A 16,409-nucleotide genomic window follows, 5' to 3' on the forward strand; every position below is an offset into this window, starting at 1 on the left:
GCCCGGCCCGCCAGGCGGCCAGAAGGCGGCCCTGGAAGGCAGCCGCACCCCAGACGCCCCCGGGGTGCCTGGCCCGGACCCAGGCTCCGCCGCGGGCCCGGTTGCCGTCCCTTCGGCCAGCGAGCCCCTCGACCTGCACCTGGCCGCCCCCACCGGCGCCCCGCCCCGGTGCCGCCACCTGTGTGCCAGTGGGTGTGTCCCTCCACAGCTCCCTCCGGCAAAAGCCCCGCCCCCCGCCGTGTCGCCGCCGCGGCCGGGTGCGGGAGCGGGATCGAGGGCAGGGGCCGCTTCCCCGGGCCTGCCGGCCGCCAGGGGCGGGCTCCTGAGCTCGGCGGGTGGTGTGCGGGCAAGGGTGGCCTCGCCGGGGCTGAGGGGCCGTGGCGACACGATGGTGGCTCCCAGTGGCTTCGGGCCAGCTGCTGTCGGGCAGGAGGGCCGGCCCGGGCTGCGGCTGGGCGGCGCCTAGCGCCGCGTGGGCGGGCAGGGGCGATGCCCAAGGGACCGCGGGCCCCGGGCCCTGAAGCCTCCGGGGCCACGTCCCTGTGAGCGACGGGCCGGATCTTGGGCGGGGCGCCAAGCGCCGAAGGGTTCGCTGGCTCACGCCCGCCCTCGGCTGGGAGGGGGTGGCCAAACCCTCCGCCTCCGCCACCGCCCGGTACCCGAGACCTCCGTTCCCCCTGCCTGGGCGGGCGACGGGGTCCTGCCGGGGCGGGCTGACCGCCAGGCTGGCGGTGAGGCGCAAGCGCCAGCGAAAGTGGGCCTCAAGAGGCAGCCCGCCGTCCCCGCCCCCGTCTACGGCCATACCACCCTGAACGCGCCCGATCTCGTCTGATCTCGGAAGCTAAGCAGGGTCGGGCCTGGTTAGTACTTGGATGGGAGACCGCCTGGGAATACCGGGTGCTGTAGGCTTTTTGCCTCCCGCTCCGCCTTCTCCTTTAACTCGCCCGCGGGCGGTGGCCGCCGGCTCCGCCCGCGCCAGGGCCCCGCTGCAGGCCCCGCCTCCTCAGGCCCCTCCCACCACGGCGCGCGCGCCGGAGGGGGCGCTCCCCGCCGGCCCGGCCCGCCAGGCGGCCAGAAGGCGGCCCTGGAAGGCAGCCGCACCCCAGACGCCCCCGGGGTGCCTGGCCCGGACCCAGGCTCCGCCGCGGGCCCTGTTGCCGTCCCTTCGGCCAGCGAGCCCCTCGACCTGCACCTGGCCGCCCCCACCGGCGCCCCGCCCCGGTGCCGCCACCTGTGTGCCGGTGGGTGTGTCCCTCCACAGCTCCCTCCGGCAAAAGCCCCGCCCCCCGCCGTGTCGCCGTCGCGGCCGGGTGCGGGAGCGGGATCGAGGGCAGGGGCCGCTTCCCCGGGCCTGCCGGCCGCCAGGGGCGGGCTCCTGAGCTCGGCGGGTGGTGTGCGGGCAAGGGTGGCCTCGCCGGGGCTGAGGGGCCGTGGCGACACGATGGTGGCTCCCAGTGGCTTCGGGCCAGCTGCTGTCGGGCAGGAGGGCCGGCCCGGGCTGCGGCTGGGCGGCGCCTAGCGCCGCGTGGGCGGGCAGGGGCGATGCCCAAGGGACCGCGGGCCCCGGGCCCTGAAGCCTCCGGGGCCACGTCCCTGTGAGCGACGGGCCGGATCTTGGGCGGGGCGCCAAGCGCCGAAGGGTTCGCTGGCTCACGCCCGCCCTCGGCTGGGAGGGGGTGGCCAAACCCTCCGCCTCCGCCACCGCCCGGTACCCGAGACCTCCGTTCCCCCTGCCTGGGCGGGCGACGGGGTCCTGCCGGGGCGGGCTGACCGCCAGGCTGGCGGTGAGGTGCAAGCGCCAGCGAAAGTGGGCCTCAAGAGGCAGCCCGCCGTCCCCGCCCCCGTCTACGGCCATACCACCCTGAACGCGCCCGATCTCGTCTGATCTCGGAAGCTAAGCAGGGTCGGGCCTGGTTAGTACTTGGATGGGAGACCGCCTGGGAATACCGGGTGCTGTAGGCTTTTTGCCTCCCGCTCCGCCTTCTCCTTTAACTCGCCCGCGGGCGGTGGCCGCCGGCTCCGCCCGCGCCGGGGCCCCGCTGCAGGCCCCGCCTCCTCAGGCCCCTCCCACCACGGCGCGCGCGCCGGAGGGGGCGCTCCCCGCCGGCCCGGCCCGCCAGGCGGCCAGAAGGCGGCCCTGGAAGGCAGCCGCACCCCAGACGCCCCCGGGGTGCCTGGCCCGGTCCCAGGCTCCGCCGCGGCACCGGTTGCCGTCCCTTCGGCCAGCGAGCCCCTCGACCTGCACCTGGCCGCCCCCACCGGCGCCCCGCCCCGGTGCCGCCACCTGTGTGCCGGTGGGTGTGTCCCTCCACAGCTCCCTCCGGCAAAAGCCCCGCCCCCCGCCGTGTCGCCGTCGCGGCCGGGTGCGGGAGCGGGATCGAGGGCAGGGGCCGCTTCCCCGGGCCTGCCGGCCGCCAGGGGCGGGCTCCTGAGCTCGGCGGGTGGTGTGCGGGCAAGGGTGGCCTCGCCGGGGCTGAGGGGCCGTGGCGACACGATGGTGGCTCCCACTGGCTTCGGGCCAGCTGCTGTCGGGCAGGAGGGCCGGCCCGGGCTGCGGCTGGGCGGCGCCTAGCGCCGCGTGGGCGGGCAGGGGCGATGCCCAAGGGACCGCGGGCCCCGGGCCCTGAAGCCTCCGGGGCCACGTCCCTGTGAGCGACGGGCCGGATCTTGGGCGGGGCGTCAAGCGCCGAAGGGTTCGCTGGGTCACGCCCGCCCTCGGCTGGGAGGGGGTGGCCAAACCCTCCGCCTCCGCCACCGCCCGGTACCCGAGACCTCCGTTCCCCCTGCCTGGGCGGGCGACGGGGTCCTGCCGGGGCGGGCTGACCGCCAGGCTGGCGGTGAGGCGCAAGCGCCAGCGAAAGTGGGCCTCAAGAGGCAGCCCGCCGTCCCCGCCCCCGTCTACGGCCATACCACCCTGAACGCGCCCGATCTCGTCTGATCTCGGAAGCTAAGCAGGGTCGGGCCTGGTTAGTACTTGGATGGGAGACCGCCTGGGAATACCGGGTGCTGTAGGCTTTTTGCCTCCCGCTCCGCCTTCTCCTTTAACTCGCCCGCGGGCGGTGGCCGCCGGCTCCGCCCGCGCCGGGGCCCCGCTGCAGGCCCCGCCTCCTCAGGCCCCTCCCACCACGGCGCGCGCGCCGGAGGGGGCGCTCCCCGCCGGCCCGGCCCGCCAGGCGGCCAGAAGGCGGCCCTGGAAGGCAGCCGCACCCCAGACGCCCCCGGGGTGCCTGGCCCGGACCCAGGCTCCGCCGCGGGCCCGGTTGCCGTCCCTTCGGCCAGCGAGCCCCTCGACCTGCACCTGGCCGCCCCCACCGGCGCCCCGCCCCGGTGCCGCCACCTGTGTGCCGGTGGGTGTGTCCCTCCACAGCTCCCTCCGGCAAAAGCCCCGCCCCCCGCCGTGTCGCCGCCGCGGCCGGGTGCGGGAGCGGGATCGAGGGCAGGGGCCGCTTCCCCGGGCCTGCCGGCCGCCAGGGGCGGGCTCCTGAGCTCGGCGGGTGGTGTGCGGGCAAGGGTGGCCTCGCCGGGGCTGAGGGGCCGTGGCGACACGATGGTGGCTCCCAGTGGCTTCGGGCCAGCTGCTGTCGGGCAGGAGGGCCGGCCCGGGCTGCGGCTGGGCGGCGCCTAGCGCCGCGTGGGCGGGCAGGGGCGATGCCCAAGGGACCGCGGGCCCCGGGCCCTGAAGCCTCCGGGGCCACGTCCCTGTGAGCGACGGGCCGGATCTTGGGCGGGGCGCCAAGCGCCGAAGGGTTCGCTGGGTCACGCCCGCCCTCGGCTGGGAGGGGGTGGCCAAACCCTCCGCCTCCGCCACCGCCCGGTACCCGAGACCTCCGTTCCCCCTGCCTGGGCGGGCGACGGGGTCCTGCCGGGGCGGGCTGACCGCCAGGCTGGCGGTGAGGCGCAAGCGCCAGCGAAAGTGGGCCTCAAGAGGCAGCCCGCCGTCCCCGCCCCCGTCTACGGCCATACCACCCTGAACGCGCCCGATCTCGTCTGATCTCGGAAGCTAAGCAGGGTCGGGCCTGGTTAGTACTTGGATGGGAGACCGCCTGGGAATACCGGGTGCTGTAGGCTTTTTGCCTCCCGCTCCGCCTTCTCCTTTAACTCGCCCGCGGGCGGTGGCCGCCGGCTCCGCCCGCGCCGGGGCCCCGCTGCAGGCCCCGCCTCCTCAGGCCCCTCCCACCACGGCGCGCGCGCCGGAGGGGGCGCTCCCCGCCGGCCCGGCCCGCCAGGCGGCCAGAAGGCGGCCCTGGAAGGCAGCCGCACCCCAGACGCCCCCGGGGTGCCTGGCCCGGACCCAGGCTCCGCCGCGGGCCCGGTTGCCGTCCCTTCGGCCAGCGAGCCCCTCGACCTGCACCTGGCCGCCCCCACCGGCGCCCCGCCCCGGTGCCGCCACCTGTGTGCCGGTGGGTGTGTCCCTCCACAGCTCCCTCCGGCAAAAGCCCCGCCCCCCGCCGTGTCGCCGCCGCGGCCGGGTGCGGGAGCGGGATCGAGGGCAGGGGCCGCTTCCCCGGGCCTGCCGGCCGCCAGGGGCGGGCTCCTGAGCTCGGCGGGTGGTGTGCGGGCAAGGGTGGCCTCGCCGGGGCTGAGGGGCCGTGGCGACACGATGGTGGCTCCCACTGGCTTCGGGCCAGCTGCTGTCGGGCAGGAGGGCCGGCCCGGACTGCGGCTGGGCGGCGCCTAGCGCCGCGTGGGCGGGCAGGGGCGATGCCCAAGGGGCCGCGGGCCCCGGGCCCTGAAGCCTCCGGGGCCACGTCCCTGTGAGCCACGGGCCGGATCTTGGGCGGGGCGCCAAGCGCCGAAGGGTTCGCTGGCTCACGCCCGCCCTCGGCTGGGAGGGGGTGGCCAAACCCTCCGCCTCCGCCACCGCCCGGTACCCGAGACCTCCGTTCCCCCTGCCTGGGCGGGCGACGGGGTCCTGCCGGGGCGGGCTGACCGCCAGGCTGGCGGTGAGGCGCAAGCGCCAGCGAAAGTGGGCCTCAAGAGGCAGCCCGCCGTCCCCGCCCCCGTCTACGGCCATACCACCCTGAACGCGCCCGATCTCGTCTGATCTCGGAAGCTAAGCAGGGTCGGGTCTGGTTAGTACTTGGATGGGAGACCGCCTGGGAATACCGGGTGCTGTAGGCTTTTTGCCTCCCGCTCCGCCTTCTCCTTTAACTCGCCCGCGGGCGGTGGCCGCCGGCTCCGCCCGCGCTGGGGCCCCGCTGCAGGCCCCGCCTCCTCAGGCCCCTCCAACCACGGCGCGCGCGCCGGAGGGGGCGCTCCCCGCCGGCCCGGCCCGCCAGGCGGCCAGAAGGCGGCCCTGGAAGGCAGCCGCACCCCAGACGCCCCCGGGGTGCCTGGCCCGGACCCAGGCTCCGCCGCGGGCCCGGTTGCCGTCCCTTAGGCCAACGAGCCCCTCGACCTGCACCTGGCCGCCCCCACCGGCGCCCCGCCCCGGTGCCGCCACCTGTGTGCCGGTGGGTGTGTCCCTCCACAGCTCCCTCCAGCAAAAGCCCCGCCCCCCGCCGTGTCGCCGCCGCGGCCGGGTGCGGGAGCGGGATCGAGGGCAGGGGCCGCTTCCCCGGGCCTGCCGGCCGCCAGGGGCGGGCTCCTGAGCTCGGCGGGTGGTGTGCGGGCAAGGGTGGCCTCGCCGGGGCTGAGGGGCCGTGGCGACACGATGGTGGCTCCCAGTGGCTTCGGGCCAGCTGCTGTCGGGCAGGAGGGCCGGCCCGGGCTGCGGCTCGGCGGCGCCTAGCGCCGCATGGGCGGGCAGGGGCGATGCCCAAGGGACCGCGGGCCCCGGGCCCTGAAGCCTCCGGGGCCACGTCCCTGTGAGCGACGGGCCGGATCTTGGGCGGGGCGCCAAGCGCCGAAGGGTTCGCTGGCTCACGCCCGCCCTCGGCTGGGAGGGGGTGGCCAAACCCTCCGCCTCCGCCACCGCCCGGTACCCGAGACCTCCGTTCCCCCTGCCTGGGCGGGCGACGGGGTCCTGCCGGGGCGGGCTGACCGCCAGGCTGGCGGTGAGGCGCAAGCGCCAGCGAAAGTGGGCCTCAAGAGGCAGCCCGCCGTCCCCGCCCCCGTCTACGGCCATACCACCCTGAACGCGCCCGATCTCGTCTGATCTCGGAAGCTAAGCAGGGTCGGGCCTGGTTAGTACTTGGATGGGAGACCGCCTGGGAATACCGGGTGCTGTAGGCTTTTTGCCTCCCGCTCCGCCTTCTCCTTTAACTCGCCCGCGGGCGGTGGCCGCCGGCTCCGCCCGCGCCGGGGCCCCGCTGCAGGCCCCGCCTCCTCAGGCCCCTCCCACCACGGCGCGCGCGCCGGAGGGGGCGCTCCCCGACGGCCCGGCCCGCCAGGCGGCCAGAAGGCGGCCCTGGAAGGCAGCCGCACCCCAGACGCCCCCGGGGTGCCTGGCCCGGACCCAGGCTCCGCCGCGGGCCCGGTTGCCGTCCCTTCGGCCAGCGAGCCCCTCGACCTGCACCTGGCCGCCCCCACCGGCGCCCCGCCCCGGTGCCGCCACCTGTGTGCCGGTGGGTGTGTCCCTCCACAGCTCCCTCCGGCAAAAGCCCCGCCCCCCGCCGTGTCGCCGCCGCGGCCGGGTGCGGGAGCGGGATCGAGGGCAGGGGCCGCTTCCCCGGGCCTGCCGGCCGCCAGGGGCGGGCTCCTGAGCTCGGCGGGTGGTGTGCGGGCAAGGGTGGCCTCGCCGGGGCTGAGGGGCCGTGGCGACACGATGGTGGCTCCCAGTGGCTTCGGGCCAGCTGCTGTCGGGCAGGAGGGCCGGCCCGGGCTGCGGCTGGGCGGCGCCTAGCGCCGCGTGGGCGGGCAGGGGCGATGCCCAAGGGACCGCGGGCCCCGGGCCCTGAAGCCTCCGGGGCCACGTCCCTGTGAGCGACGGGCCGGATCTTGGGCGGGGCGCCAAGCGCCGAAGGGTTCGCTGGCTCACGCCCGCCCTCGGCTGGGAGGGGGTGGCCAAACCCTCCGCCTCCGCCACCGCCCGGTACCCGAGACCTCCGTTCCCCCTGCCTGGGCGGGCGACGGGGTCCTGCCGGGGCGGGCTGACCGCCAGGCTGGCGGTGAGGCGCAAGCGCCAGCGAAAGTGGGCCTCAAGAGGCAGCCCGCCGTCCCCGCCCCCGTCTACGGCCATACCACCCTGAACGCGCCCGATCTCGTCTGATCTCGGAAGCTAAGCAGGGTCGGGCCTGGTTAGTACTTGGATGGGAGACCGCCTGGGAATACCGGGTGCTGTAGGCTTTTTGCCTCCCGCTCCGCCTTCTCCTTTAACTCGCCCGCGGGCGGTGGCCGCCGGCTCCGCCCGCGCCGGGGCCCCGCTGCAGGCCCCGCCTCCTCAGGCCCCTCCCACCACGGCGCGCGCGCCGGAGGGGGCGCTCCCCGCCGGCCCGGCCCGCCAGGCGGCCAGAAGGCGGCCCTGGAAGGCAGCCGCACCCCAGACGCCCCCGGGGTGCCTGGCCCGGACCCAGGCTCCGCCGCGGGCCCGGTTGCCGTCCCTTCGGCCAGCGAGCCCCTCGACCTGCACCTGGCCGCCCCCACCGGCGCCCCGCCCCGGTGCCGCCACCTGTGTGCCGGTGGGTGTGTCCCTCCACAGCTCCCTCCGGCAAAAGCCCCGCCCCCCGCCGTGTCGCCGCCGTGGCCGGGTGCGGGAGCGGGATCGAGGGCAGGGGCCGCTTCCCCGGGCCTGCCGGCCGCCAGGGGCGGGCTCCTGAGCTCGGCGGGTGGTGTGCGGGCAAGGGTGGCCTCGCCGGGGCTGAGGGGCCGTGGCGACACGATGGTGGCTCCCAGTGGCTTCGGGCCAGCTGCTGTCGGGCAGGAGGGCCGGCCCGGGCTGCGGCTCGGCGGCGCCTAGCGCCGCGTGGGCGGGCAGGGGCGATGCCCAAGGGACCGCGGGCCCCGGGCCCTGAAGCCTCCGGGGCCACGTCCCTGTGAGCGACGGGCCGGATCTTGGGCGGGGCGCCAAGCGCCGAAGGGTTCGCTGGCTCACGCCCGCCCTCGGCTGGGAGGGGGTGGCCAAACCCTCCGCCTCCGCCACCGCCCGGTACCCGAGACCTCCGTTCCCCCTGCCTGGGCGGGCTACGGGGTCCTGCCGGGGCGGGCTGACCGCCAGGCTGGCGGTGAGGCGCAAGCGCCAGCGAAAGTGGGCCTCAAGAGGCAGCCCGCCGTCCCCGCCCCCGTCTACGGCCATACCACCCTGAACGCGCCCGATCTCGTCTGATCTCGGAAGCTAAGCAGGGTCGGGCCTGGTTAGTACTTGGATGGGAGACCGCCTGGGAATACCGGGTGCTGTAGGCTTTTTGCCTCCCGCTCCGCCTTCTCCTTTAACTCGCCCGCGGGCGGTGGCCGCCGGCTCCGCCCGCGCCGGGGCCCCGCTGCAGGCCCCGCCTCCTCAGGCCCCTCCCACCACGGCGCGCGCCGGAGGGGGCGCTCCCCGCGGGCCCGGCCCGCCAGGCGGCCAGAAGGCGGCCCTGGAAGGCAGCCGCACCCCAGACGCCCCCGGGGTGCCTGGCCCGGACCCAGGCTCCGCCGCGGGCCCGGTTGCCGTCCCTTCGGCCAGCGAGCCCCTCGACCTGCACCTGGCCGCCCCCACCGGCGCCCCGCCCCGGTGCCGCCACCTGTGTGCCAGTGGGTGTGTCCCTCCACAGCTCCCTCCGGCAAAAGCCCCGCCCCCCGCCGTGTCGCCGCCGCGGCCGGGTGCGGGAGCGGGATCGAGGGCAGGGGCCGCTTCCCCGGGCCTGCCGGCCGCCAGGGGCGGGCTCCTGAGCTCGGCGGGTGGTGTGCGGGCAAGGGTGGCCTCGCCGGGGCTGAGGGGCCGTGGCGACACGATGGTGGCTCCCAGTGGCTTCGGGCCAGCTGCTGTCGGGCAGGAGGGCCGGCCCGGGCTGCGGCTCGGCGGCGCCTAGCGCCGCGTGGGCGGGCAGGGGCGATGCCCAAGGGACCGCGGGCCCCGGGCCCTGAAGCCTCCGGGGCCACGTCCCTGTGAGCGACGGGCCGGATCTTGGGCGGGGCGCCAAGCGCCGAAGGGTTCGCTGGCTCACGCCCGCCCTCGGCTGGGAGGGGGTGGCCAAACCCTCCGCCTCCGCCACCGCCCGGTACCCGAGACCTCCGTTCCCCCTGCCTGGGCGGGCGACGGGGTCCTGCCGGGGCGGGCTGACCGCCAGGCTGGCGGTGAGGCGCAAGCGCCAGCGAAAGTGGGCCTCAAGAGGCAGCCCGCCGTCCCCGCCCCCGTCTACGGCCATACCACCCTGAACGCGCCCGATCTCGTCTGATCTCGGAAGCTAAGCAGGGTCGGGCCTGGTTAGTACTTGGATGGGAGACCGCCTGGGAATACCGGGTGCTGTAGGCTTTTTGCCTCCCGCTCCGCCTTCTCCTTTAACTCGCCCGCGGGCGGTGGCCGCCGGCTCCGCCCGCGCCAGGGCCCCGCTGCAGGCCCCGCCTCCTCAGGCCCCTCCCACCACGGCGCGCGCGCCGGAGGGGGCGCTCCCCGCGGGCCCGGCCCGCCAGGCGGCCAGAAGGCGGCCCTGGAAGGCAGCCGCACCCCAGACGCCCCCGGGGTGCCTGGCCCGGACCCAGGCTCCGCCGCGGGCCCTGTTGCCGTCCCTTCGGCCAGCGAGCCCCTCGACCTGCACCTGGCCGCCCCCACCGGCGCCCCGCCCCGGTGCCGCCACCTGTGTGCCGGTGGGTGTGTCCCTCCACAGCTCCCTCCGGCAAAAGCCCCGCCCCCCGCCGTGTCGCCGTCGCGGCCGGGTGCGGGAGCGGGATCGAGGGCAGGGGCCGCTTCCCCGGGCCTGCCGGCCGCCAGGGGCGGGCTCCTGAGCTCGGCGGGTGGTGTGCGGGCAAGGGTGGCCTCGCCGGGGCTGAGGGGCCGTGGCGACACGATGGTGGCTCCCAGTGGCTTCGGGCCAGCTGCTGTCGGGCAGGAGGGCCGGCCCGGGCTGCGGCTGGGCGGCGCCTAGCGCCGCGTGGGCGGGCAGGGGCGATGCCCAAGGGACCGCGGGCCCCGGGCCCTGAAGCCTCCGGGGCCACGTCCCTGTGAGCGACGGGCCGGATCTTGGGCGGGGCGCCAAGCGCCGAAGGGTTCGCTGGCTCACGCCCGCCCTCGGCTGGGAGGGGGTGGCCAAACCCTCCGCCTCCGCCACCGCCCGGTACCCGAGACCTCCGTTCCCCCTGCCTGGGCGGGCGACGGGGTCCTGCCGGGGCGGGCTGACCGCCAGGCTGGCGGTGAGGTGCAAGCGCCAGCGAAAGTGGGCCTCAAGAGGCAGCCCGCCGTCCCCGCCCCCGTCTACGGCCATACCACCCTGAACGCGCCCGATCTCGTCTGATCTCGGAAGCTAAGCAGGGTCGGGCCTGGTTAGTACTTGGATGGGAGACCGCCTGGGAATACCGGGTGCTGTAGGCTTTTTGCCTCCCGCTCCGCCTTCTCCTTTAACTCGCCCGCGGGCGGTGGCCGCCGGCTCCGCCCGCGCCGGGGCCCCGCTGCAGGCCCCGCCTCCTCAGGCCCCTCCCACCACGGCGCGCGCGCCGGAGGGGGCGCTCCCCGACGGCCCGGCCCGCCAGGCGGCCAGAAGGCGGCCCTGGAAGGCAGCCGCACCCCAGACGCCCCCGGGGTGCCTGGCCCGGTCCCAGGCTCCGCCGCGGCACCGGTTGCCGTCCCTTCGGCCAGCGAGCCCCTCGACCTGCACCTGGCCGCCCCCACCGGCGCCCCGCCCCGGTGCCGCCACCTGTGTGCCGGTGGGTGTGTCCCTCCACAGCTCCCTCCGGCAAAAGCCCCGCCCCCCGCCGTGTCGCCGCCGCGGCCGGGTGCGGGAGCGGGATCGAGGGCAGGGGCCGCTTCCCCGGGCCTGCCGGCCGCCAGGGGCGGGCTCCTGAGCTCGGCGGGTGGTGTGCGGGCAAGGGTGGCCTCGCCGGGGCTGAGGGGCCGTGGCGACACGATGGTGGCTCCCACTGGCTTCGGGCCAGCTGCTGTCGGGCAGGAGGGCCGGCCCGGGCTGCGGCTGGGCGGCGCCTAGCGCCGCGTGGGCGGGCAGGGGCGATGCCCAAGGGACCGCGGGCCCCGGGCCCTGAAGCCTCCGGGGCCACGTCCCTGTGAGCGACGGGCCGGATCTTGGGCGGGGCGCCAAGCGCCGAAGGGTTCGCTGGGTCACGCCCGCCCTCGGCTGGGAGGGGGTGGCCAAACCCTCCGCCTCCGCCACCGCCCGGTACCCGAGACCTCCGTTCCCCCTGCCTGGGCGGGCGACGGGGTCCTGCCGGGGCGGGCTGACCGCCAGGCTGGCGGTGAGGCGCAAGCGCCAGCGAAAGTGGGCCTCAAGAGGCAGCCCGCCGTCCCCGCCCCCGTCTACGGCCATACCACCCTGAACGCGCCCGATCTCGTCTGATCTCGGAAGCTAAGCAGGGTCGGGCCTGGTTAGTACTTGGATGGGAGACCGCCTGGGAATACCGGGTGCTGTAGGCTTTTTGCCTCCCGCTCCGCCTTCTCCTTTAACTCGCCCGCGGGCGGTGGCCGCCGGCTCCGCCCGCGCCGGGGCCCCGCTGCAGGCCCCGCCTCCTCAGGCCCCTCCCACCACGGCGCGCGCGCCGGAGGGGGCGCTCCCCGCCGGCCCGGCCCGCCAGGCGGCCAGAAGGCGGCCCTGGAAGGCAGCCGCACCCCAGACGCCCCCGGGGTGCCTGGCCCGGACCCAGGCTCCGCCGCGGGCCCGGTTGCCGTCCCTTCGGCCAGCGAGCCCCTCGACCTGCACCTGGCCGCCCCCACCGGCGCCCCGCCCCGGTGCCGCCACCTGTGTGCCGGTGGGTGTGTCCCTCCACAGCTCCCTCCGGCAAAAGCCCCGCCCCCCGCCGTGTCGCCGCCGCGGCCGGGTGCGGGAGCGGGATCGAGGGCAGGGGCCGCTTCCCCGGGCCTGCCGGCCGCCAGGGGCGGGCTCCTGAGCTCGGCGGGTGGTGTGCGGGCAAGGGTGGCCTCGCCGGGGCTGAGGGGCCGTGGCGACACGATGGTGGCTCCCAGTGGCTTCGGGCCAGCTGCTGTCGGGCAGGAGGGCCGGCCCGGGCTGCGGCTGGGCGGCGCCTAGCGCCGCGTGGGCGGGCAGGGGCGATGCCCAAGGGACCGCGGGCCCCGGGCCCTGAAGCCTCCGGGGCCACGTCCCTGTGAGCGACGGGCCGGATCTTGGGCGGGGCGCCAAGCGCCGAAGGGTTCGCTGGGTCACGCCCGCCCTCGGCTGGGAGGGGGTGGCCAAACCCTCCGCCTCCGCCACCGCCCGGTACCCGAGACCTCCGTTCCCCCTGCCTGGGCGGGCGACGGGGTCCTGCCGGGGCGGGCTGACCGCCAGGCTGGCGGTGAGGCGCAAGCGCCAGCGAAAGTGGGCCTCAAGAGGCAGCCCGCCGTCCCCGCCCCCGTCTACGGCCATACCACCCTGAACGCGCCCGATCTCGTCTGATCTCGGAAGCTAAGCAGGGTCGGGCCTGGTTAGTACTTGGATGGGAGACCGCCTGGGAATACCGGGTGCTGTAGGCTTTTTGCCTCCCGCTCCGCCTTCTCCTTTAACTCGCCCGCGGGCGGTGGCCGCCGGCTCCGCCCGCGCCGGGGCCCCGCTGCAGGCCCCGCCTCCTCAGGCCCCTCCCACCACGGCGCGCGCGCCGGAGGGGGCGCTCCCCGCCGGCCCGGCCCGCCAGGCGGCCAGAAGGCGGCCCTGGAAGGCAGCCGCACCCCAGACGCCCCCGGGGTGCCTGGCCCGGACCCAGGCTCCGCCGCGGGCCCGGTTGCCGTCCCTTCGGCCAGCGAGCCCCTCGACCTGCACCTGGCCGCCCCCACCGGCGCCCCGCCCCGGTGCCGCCACCTGTGTGCCGGTGGGTGTGTCCCTCCACAGCTCCCTCCGGCAAAAGCCCCGCCCCCCGCCGTGTCGCCGCCGCGGCCGGGTGCGGGAGCGGGATCGAGGGCAGGGGCCGCTTCCCCGGGCCTGCCGGCCGCCAGGGGCGGGCTCCTGAGCTCGGCGGGTGGTGTGCGGGCAAGGGTGGCCTCGCCGGGGCTGAGGGGCCGTGGCGACACGATGGTGGCTCCCACTGGCTTCGGGCCAGCTGCTGTCGGGCAGGAGGGCCGGCCCGGACTGCGGCTGGGCGGCGCCTAGCGCCGCGTGGGCGGGCAGGGGCGATGCCCAAGGGGCCGCGGGCCCCGGGCCCTGAAGCCTCCGGGGCCACGTCCCTGTGAGCCACGGGCCGGATCTTGGGCGGGGCGCCAAGCGCCGAAGGGTTCGCTGGCTCACGCCCGCCCTCGGCTGGGAGGGGGTGGCCAAACCCTCCGCCTCCGCCACCGCCCGGTACCCGAGACCTCCGTTCCCCCTGCCTGGGCGGGCGACGGGGTCCTGCCGGGGCGGGCTGACCGCCAGGCTGGCGGTGAGGCGCAAGCGCCAGCGAAAGTGGGCCTCAAGAGGCAGCCCGCCGTCCCCGCCCCCGTCTACGGCCATACCACCCTGAACGCGCCCGATCTCGTCTGATCTCGGAAGCTAAGCAGGGTCGGGCCTGGTTAGTACTTGGATGGGAGACCGCCTGGGAATACCGGGTGCTGTAGGCTTTTTGCCTCCCGCTCCGCCTTCTCCTTTAACTCGCCCGCGGGCGGTGGCCGCCGGCTCCGCCCGCGCTGGGGCCCCGCTGCAGGCCCCGCCTCCTCAGGCCCCTCCCACCACGGCGCGCGCGCCGGAGGGGGCGCTCCCCGCCGGCCCGGCCCGCCAGGCGGCCAGAAGGCGGCCCTGGAAGGCAGCCGCACCCCAGACGCCCCCGGGGTGCCTGGCCCGGACCCAGGCTCCGCCGCGGGCCCGGTTGCCGTCCCTTCGGCCAGCGAGCCCCTCGACCTGCACCTGGCCGCCCCCACCGGCGCCCCGCCCCGGTGCCGCCACCTGTGTGCCGGTGGGTGTGTCCCTCCACAGCTCCCTCCGGCAAAAGCCCCGCCCCCCGCCGTGTCGCCGCCGCGGCCGGGTGCGGGAGCGGGATCGAGGGCAGGGGCCGCTTCCCCGGGCCTGCCGGCCGCCAGGGGCGGGCTCCTGAGCTCGGCGGGTGGTGTGCGGGCAAGGGTGGCCTCGCCGGGGCTGAGGGGCCGTGGCGACACGATGGTGGCTCCCAGTGGCTTCGGGCCAGCTGCTGTCGGGCAGGAGGGCCGGCCCGGGCTGCGGCTGGGCGGCGCCTAGCGCCGCGTGGGCGGGCAGGGGCGATGCCCAAGGGACCGCGGGCCCCGGGCCCTGAAGCCTCCGGGGCCACGTCCCTGTGAGCGACGGGCCGGATCTTGGGCGGGGCGCCAAGCGCCGAAGGGTTCGCTGGCTCACGCCCGCCCTCGGCTGGGAGGGGGTGGCCAAACCCTCCGCCTCCGCCACCGCCCGGTACCCGAGACCTCCGTTCCCCCTGCCTGGGCGGGCGACGGGGTCCTGCCGGGGCGGGCTGACCGCCAGGCTGGCGGTGAGGCGCAAGCGCCAGCGAAAGTGGGCCTCAAGAGGCAGCCCGCCGTCCCCGCCCCCGTCTACGGCCATACCACCCTGAACGCGCCCGATCTCGTCTGATCTCGGAAGCTAAGCAGGGTCGGGCCTGGTTAGTACTTGGATGGGAGACCGCCTGGGAATACCGGGTGCTGTAGGCTTTTTGCCTCCCGCTCCGCCTTCTCCTTTAACTCGCCCGCGGGCGGTGGCCGCCGGCTCCGCCCGCGCCGGGGCCCCGCTGCAGGCCCCGCCTCCTCAGGCCCCTCCCACCACGGCGCGCGCGCCGGAGGGGGCGCTCCCCGCCGGCCCGGCCCGCCAGGCGGCCAGAAGGCGGCCCTGGAAGGCAGCCGCACCCCAGACGCCCCCGGGGTGCCTGGCCCGGACCCAGGCTCCGCCGCGGGCCCGGTTGCCGTCCCTTCGGCCAGCGAGCCCCTCGACCTGCACCTGGCCGCCCCCACCGGCGCCCCGCCCCGGTGCCGCCACCTGTGTGCCGGTGGGTGTGTCCCTCCACAGCTCCCTCCGGCAAAAGCCCCGCCCCCCGCCGTGTCGCCGCCGCGGCCGGGTGCGGGAGCGGGATCGAGGGCAGGGGCCGCTTCCCCGGGCCTGCCGGCCGCCAGGGGCGGGCTCCTGAGCTCGGCGGGTGGTGTGCGGGCAAGGGTGGCCTCGCCGGGGCTGAGGGGCCGTGGCGACACGATGGTGGCTCCCACTGGCTTCGGGCCAGCTGCTGTCGGGCAGGAGGGCCGGCCCGGACTGCGGCTGGGCGGCGCCTAGCGCCGCGTGGGCGGGCAGGGGCGATGCCCAAGGGACCGCGGGCCCCGGGCCCTGAAGCCTCCGGGGCCACGTCCCTGTGAGCGACGGGCCGGATCTTGGGCGGGGCGCCAAGCGCCGAAGGGTTCGCTGGGTCACGCCCGCCCTCGGCTGGGAGGGGGTGGCCAAACCCTCCGCCTCCGCCACCGCCCGGTACCCGAGACCTCCGTTCCCCCTGCCTGGGCGGGCGACGGGGTCCTGCCGGGGCGGGCTGACCGCCAGGCTGGCGGTGAGGCGCAAGCGCCAGCGAAAGTGGGCCTCAAGAGGCAGCCCGCCGTCCCCGCCCCCGTCTACGGCCATACCACCCTGAACGCGCCCGATCTCGTCTGATCTCGGAAGCTAAGCAGGGTCGGGCCTGGTTAGTACTTGGATGGGAGACCGCCTGGGAATACCGGGTGCTGTAGGCTTTTTGCCTCCCGCTCCGCCTTCTCCTTTAACTCGCCCGCGGGCGGTGGCCGCCGGCTCCGCCCGCGCCGGGGCCCCGCTGCAGGCCCCGCCTCCTCAGGCCCCTCCCACCACGGCGCGCGCGCCGGAGGGGGCGCTCCCCGCCGGCCCGGCCCGCCAGGCGGCCAGAAGGCGGCCCTGGAAGGCAGCCGCACCCCAGACGCCCCCGGGGTGCCTGGCCCGGACCCAGGCTCCGCCGCGGGCCCGGTTGCCGTCCCTTCGGCCAGCGAGCCCCTCGACCTGCACCTGGCCGCCCCCACCGGCGCCCCGCCCCGGTGCCGCCACCTGTGTGCCGGTGGGTGTGTCCCTCCACAGCTCCCTCCGGCAAAAGCCCCGCCCCCCGCCGTGTCGCCGCCGCGGCCGGGTGCGGGAGCGGGATCGAGGGCAGGGGCCGCTTCCCCGGGCCTGCCGGCCGCCAGGGGCGGGCTCCTGAGCTCGGCGGGTGGTGTGCGGGCAAGGGTGGCCTCGCCGGGGCTGAGGGGCCGTGGCGACACGATGGTGGCTCCCAGTGGCTTCGGGCCAGCTGCTGTCGGGCAGGAGGGCCGGCCCGGGCTGCGGCTGGGCGGCGCCTAGCGCCGCGTGGGCGGGCAGGGGCGATGCCCAAGGGACCGCGGGCCCCGGGCCCTGAAGCCTCCGGGGCCACGTCCCTGTGAGCGACGGGCCGGATCTTGGGCGGGGCGTCAAGCGCCGAAGGGTTCGCTGGGTCACGCCCGCCCTCGGCTG

At 77.3% G+C, this 16,409-nt stretch overlaps 15 non-coding genes across 15 annotated transcripts; all 15 read left to right on the top strand.

Annotated features, from left to right (window-relative positions):
- The first annotated feature begins 790 nt into the window (after positions 1-790).
- On the top strand, positions 791-909 carry LOC149746455 (5S ribosomal RNA). The gene has a single exon (XR_016389485.1). It is a non-coding gene; the product is annotated as a 5S ribosomal RNA (ribosomal RNA).
- Positions 910-1,843: 934 nt separating this feature from the next.
- On the top strand, positions 1,844-1,962 carry LOC149746456 (5S ribosomal RNA). Its single transcript, XR_016389486.1, has one exon. It is a non-coding gene; the product is annotated as a 5S ribosomal RNA (ribosomal RNA).
- Positions 1,963-2,896: 934 nt separating this feature from the next.
- Positions 2,897-3,015, top strand: LOC149746457 (5S ribosomal RNA). Its single transcript, XR_016389487.1, has one exon. It is a non-coding gene; the product is annotated as a 5S ribosomal RNA (ribosomal RNA).
- A 934-nt stretch (positions 3,016-3,949) lies between these two features.
- On the top strand, positions 3,950-4,068 carry LOC149746458 (5S ribosomal RNA). Its single transcript, XR_016389488.1, has one exon. It is a non-coding gene; the product is annotated as a 5S ribosomal RNA (ribosomal RNA).
- A 934-nt stretch (positions 4,069-5,002) lies between these two features.
- On the top strand, positions 5,003-5,121 carry LOC149746459 (5S ribosomal RNA). Its single transcript, XR_016389917.1, has one exon. It is a non-coding gene; the product is annotated as a 5S ribosomal RNA (ribosomal RNA).
- Positions 5,122-6,055: 934 nt separating this feature from the next.
- Positions 6,056-6,174, top strand: LOC149746460 (5S ribosomal RNA). Its single transcript, XR_016389489.1, has one exon. It is a non-coding gene; the product is annotated as a 5S ribosomal RNA (ribosomal RNA).
- Positions 6,175-7,108: 934 nt separating this feature from the next.
- Positions 7,109-7,227, top strand: LOC149746461 (5S ribosomal RNA). The gene has a single exon (XR_016389490.1). It is a non-coding gene; the product is annotated as a 5S ribosomal RNA (ribosomal RNA).
- Positions 7,228-8,161: 934 nt separating this feature from the next.
- LOC149746462 (5S ribosomal RNA) lies at positions 8,162-8,280 on the top strand. The gene has a single exon (XR_016389491.1). It is a non-coding gene; the product is annotated as a 5S ribosomal RNA (ribosomal RNA).
- Positions 8,281-9,212: 932 nt separating this feature from the next.
- LOC149746463 (5S ribosomal RNA) lies at positions 9,213-9,331 on the top strand. The gene has a single exon (XR_016389492.1). It is a non-coding gene; the product is annotated as a 5S ribosomal RNA (ribosomal RNA).
- A 934-nt stretch (positions 9,332-10,265) lies between these two features.
- LOC149746464 (5S ribosomal RNA) lies at positions 10,266-10,384 on the top strand. Its single transcript, XR_016389493.1, has one exon. It is a non-coding gene; the product is annotated as a 5S ribosomal RNA (ribosomal RNA).
- A 934-nt stretch (positions 10,385-11,318) lies between these two features.
- LOC149746465 (5S ribosomal RNA) lies at positions 11,319-11,437 on the top strand. Its single transcript, XR_016389494.1, has one exon. It is a non-coding gene; the product is annotated as a 5S ribosomal RNA (ribosomal RNA).
- A 934-nt stretch (positions 11,438-12,371) lies between these two features.
- LOC149746466 (5S ribosomal RNA) lies at positions 12,372-12,490 on the top strand. The gene has a single exon (XR_016389496.1). It is a non-coding gene; the product is annotated as a 5S ribosomal RNA (ribosomal RNA).
- Positions 12,491-13,424: 934 nt separating this feature from the next.
- On the top strand, positions 13,425-13,543 carry LOC149746467 (5S ribosomal RNA). Its single transcript, XR_016389497.1, has one exon. It is a non-coding gene; the product is annotated as a 5S ribosomal RNA (ribosomal RNA).
- Positions 13,544-14,477: 934 nt separating this feature from the next.
- On the top strand, positions 14,478-14,596 carry LOC149746468 (5S ribosomal RNA). Its single transcript, XR_016389498.1, has one exon. It is a non-coding gene; the product is annotated as a 5S ribosomal RNA (ribosomal RNA).
- A 934-nt stretch (positions 14,597-15,530) lies between these two features.
- LOC149746469 (5S ribosomal RNA) lies at positions 15,531-15,649 on the top strand. Its single transcript, XR_016389499.1, has one exon. It is a non-coding gene; the product is annotated as a 5S ribosomal RNA (ribosomal RNA).
- Positions 15,650-16,409: the final 760 nt, after the last annotated feature.

This window comes from Delphinapterus leucas, chromosome 19 (assembly GCF_059928025.1).
Source record: "Delphinapterus leucas isolate spDelLeu-1000000601 "Yukka" chromosome 19, BTC_Dleu_Yukka2, whole genome shotgun sequence".
Lineage (NCBI taxonomy): Eukaryota > Metazoa > Chordata > Mammalia > Artiodactyla > Monodontidae > Delphinapterus > Delphinapterus leucas.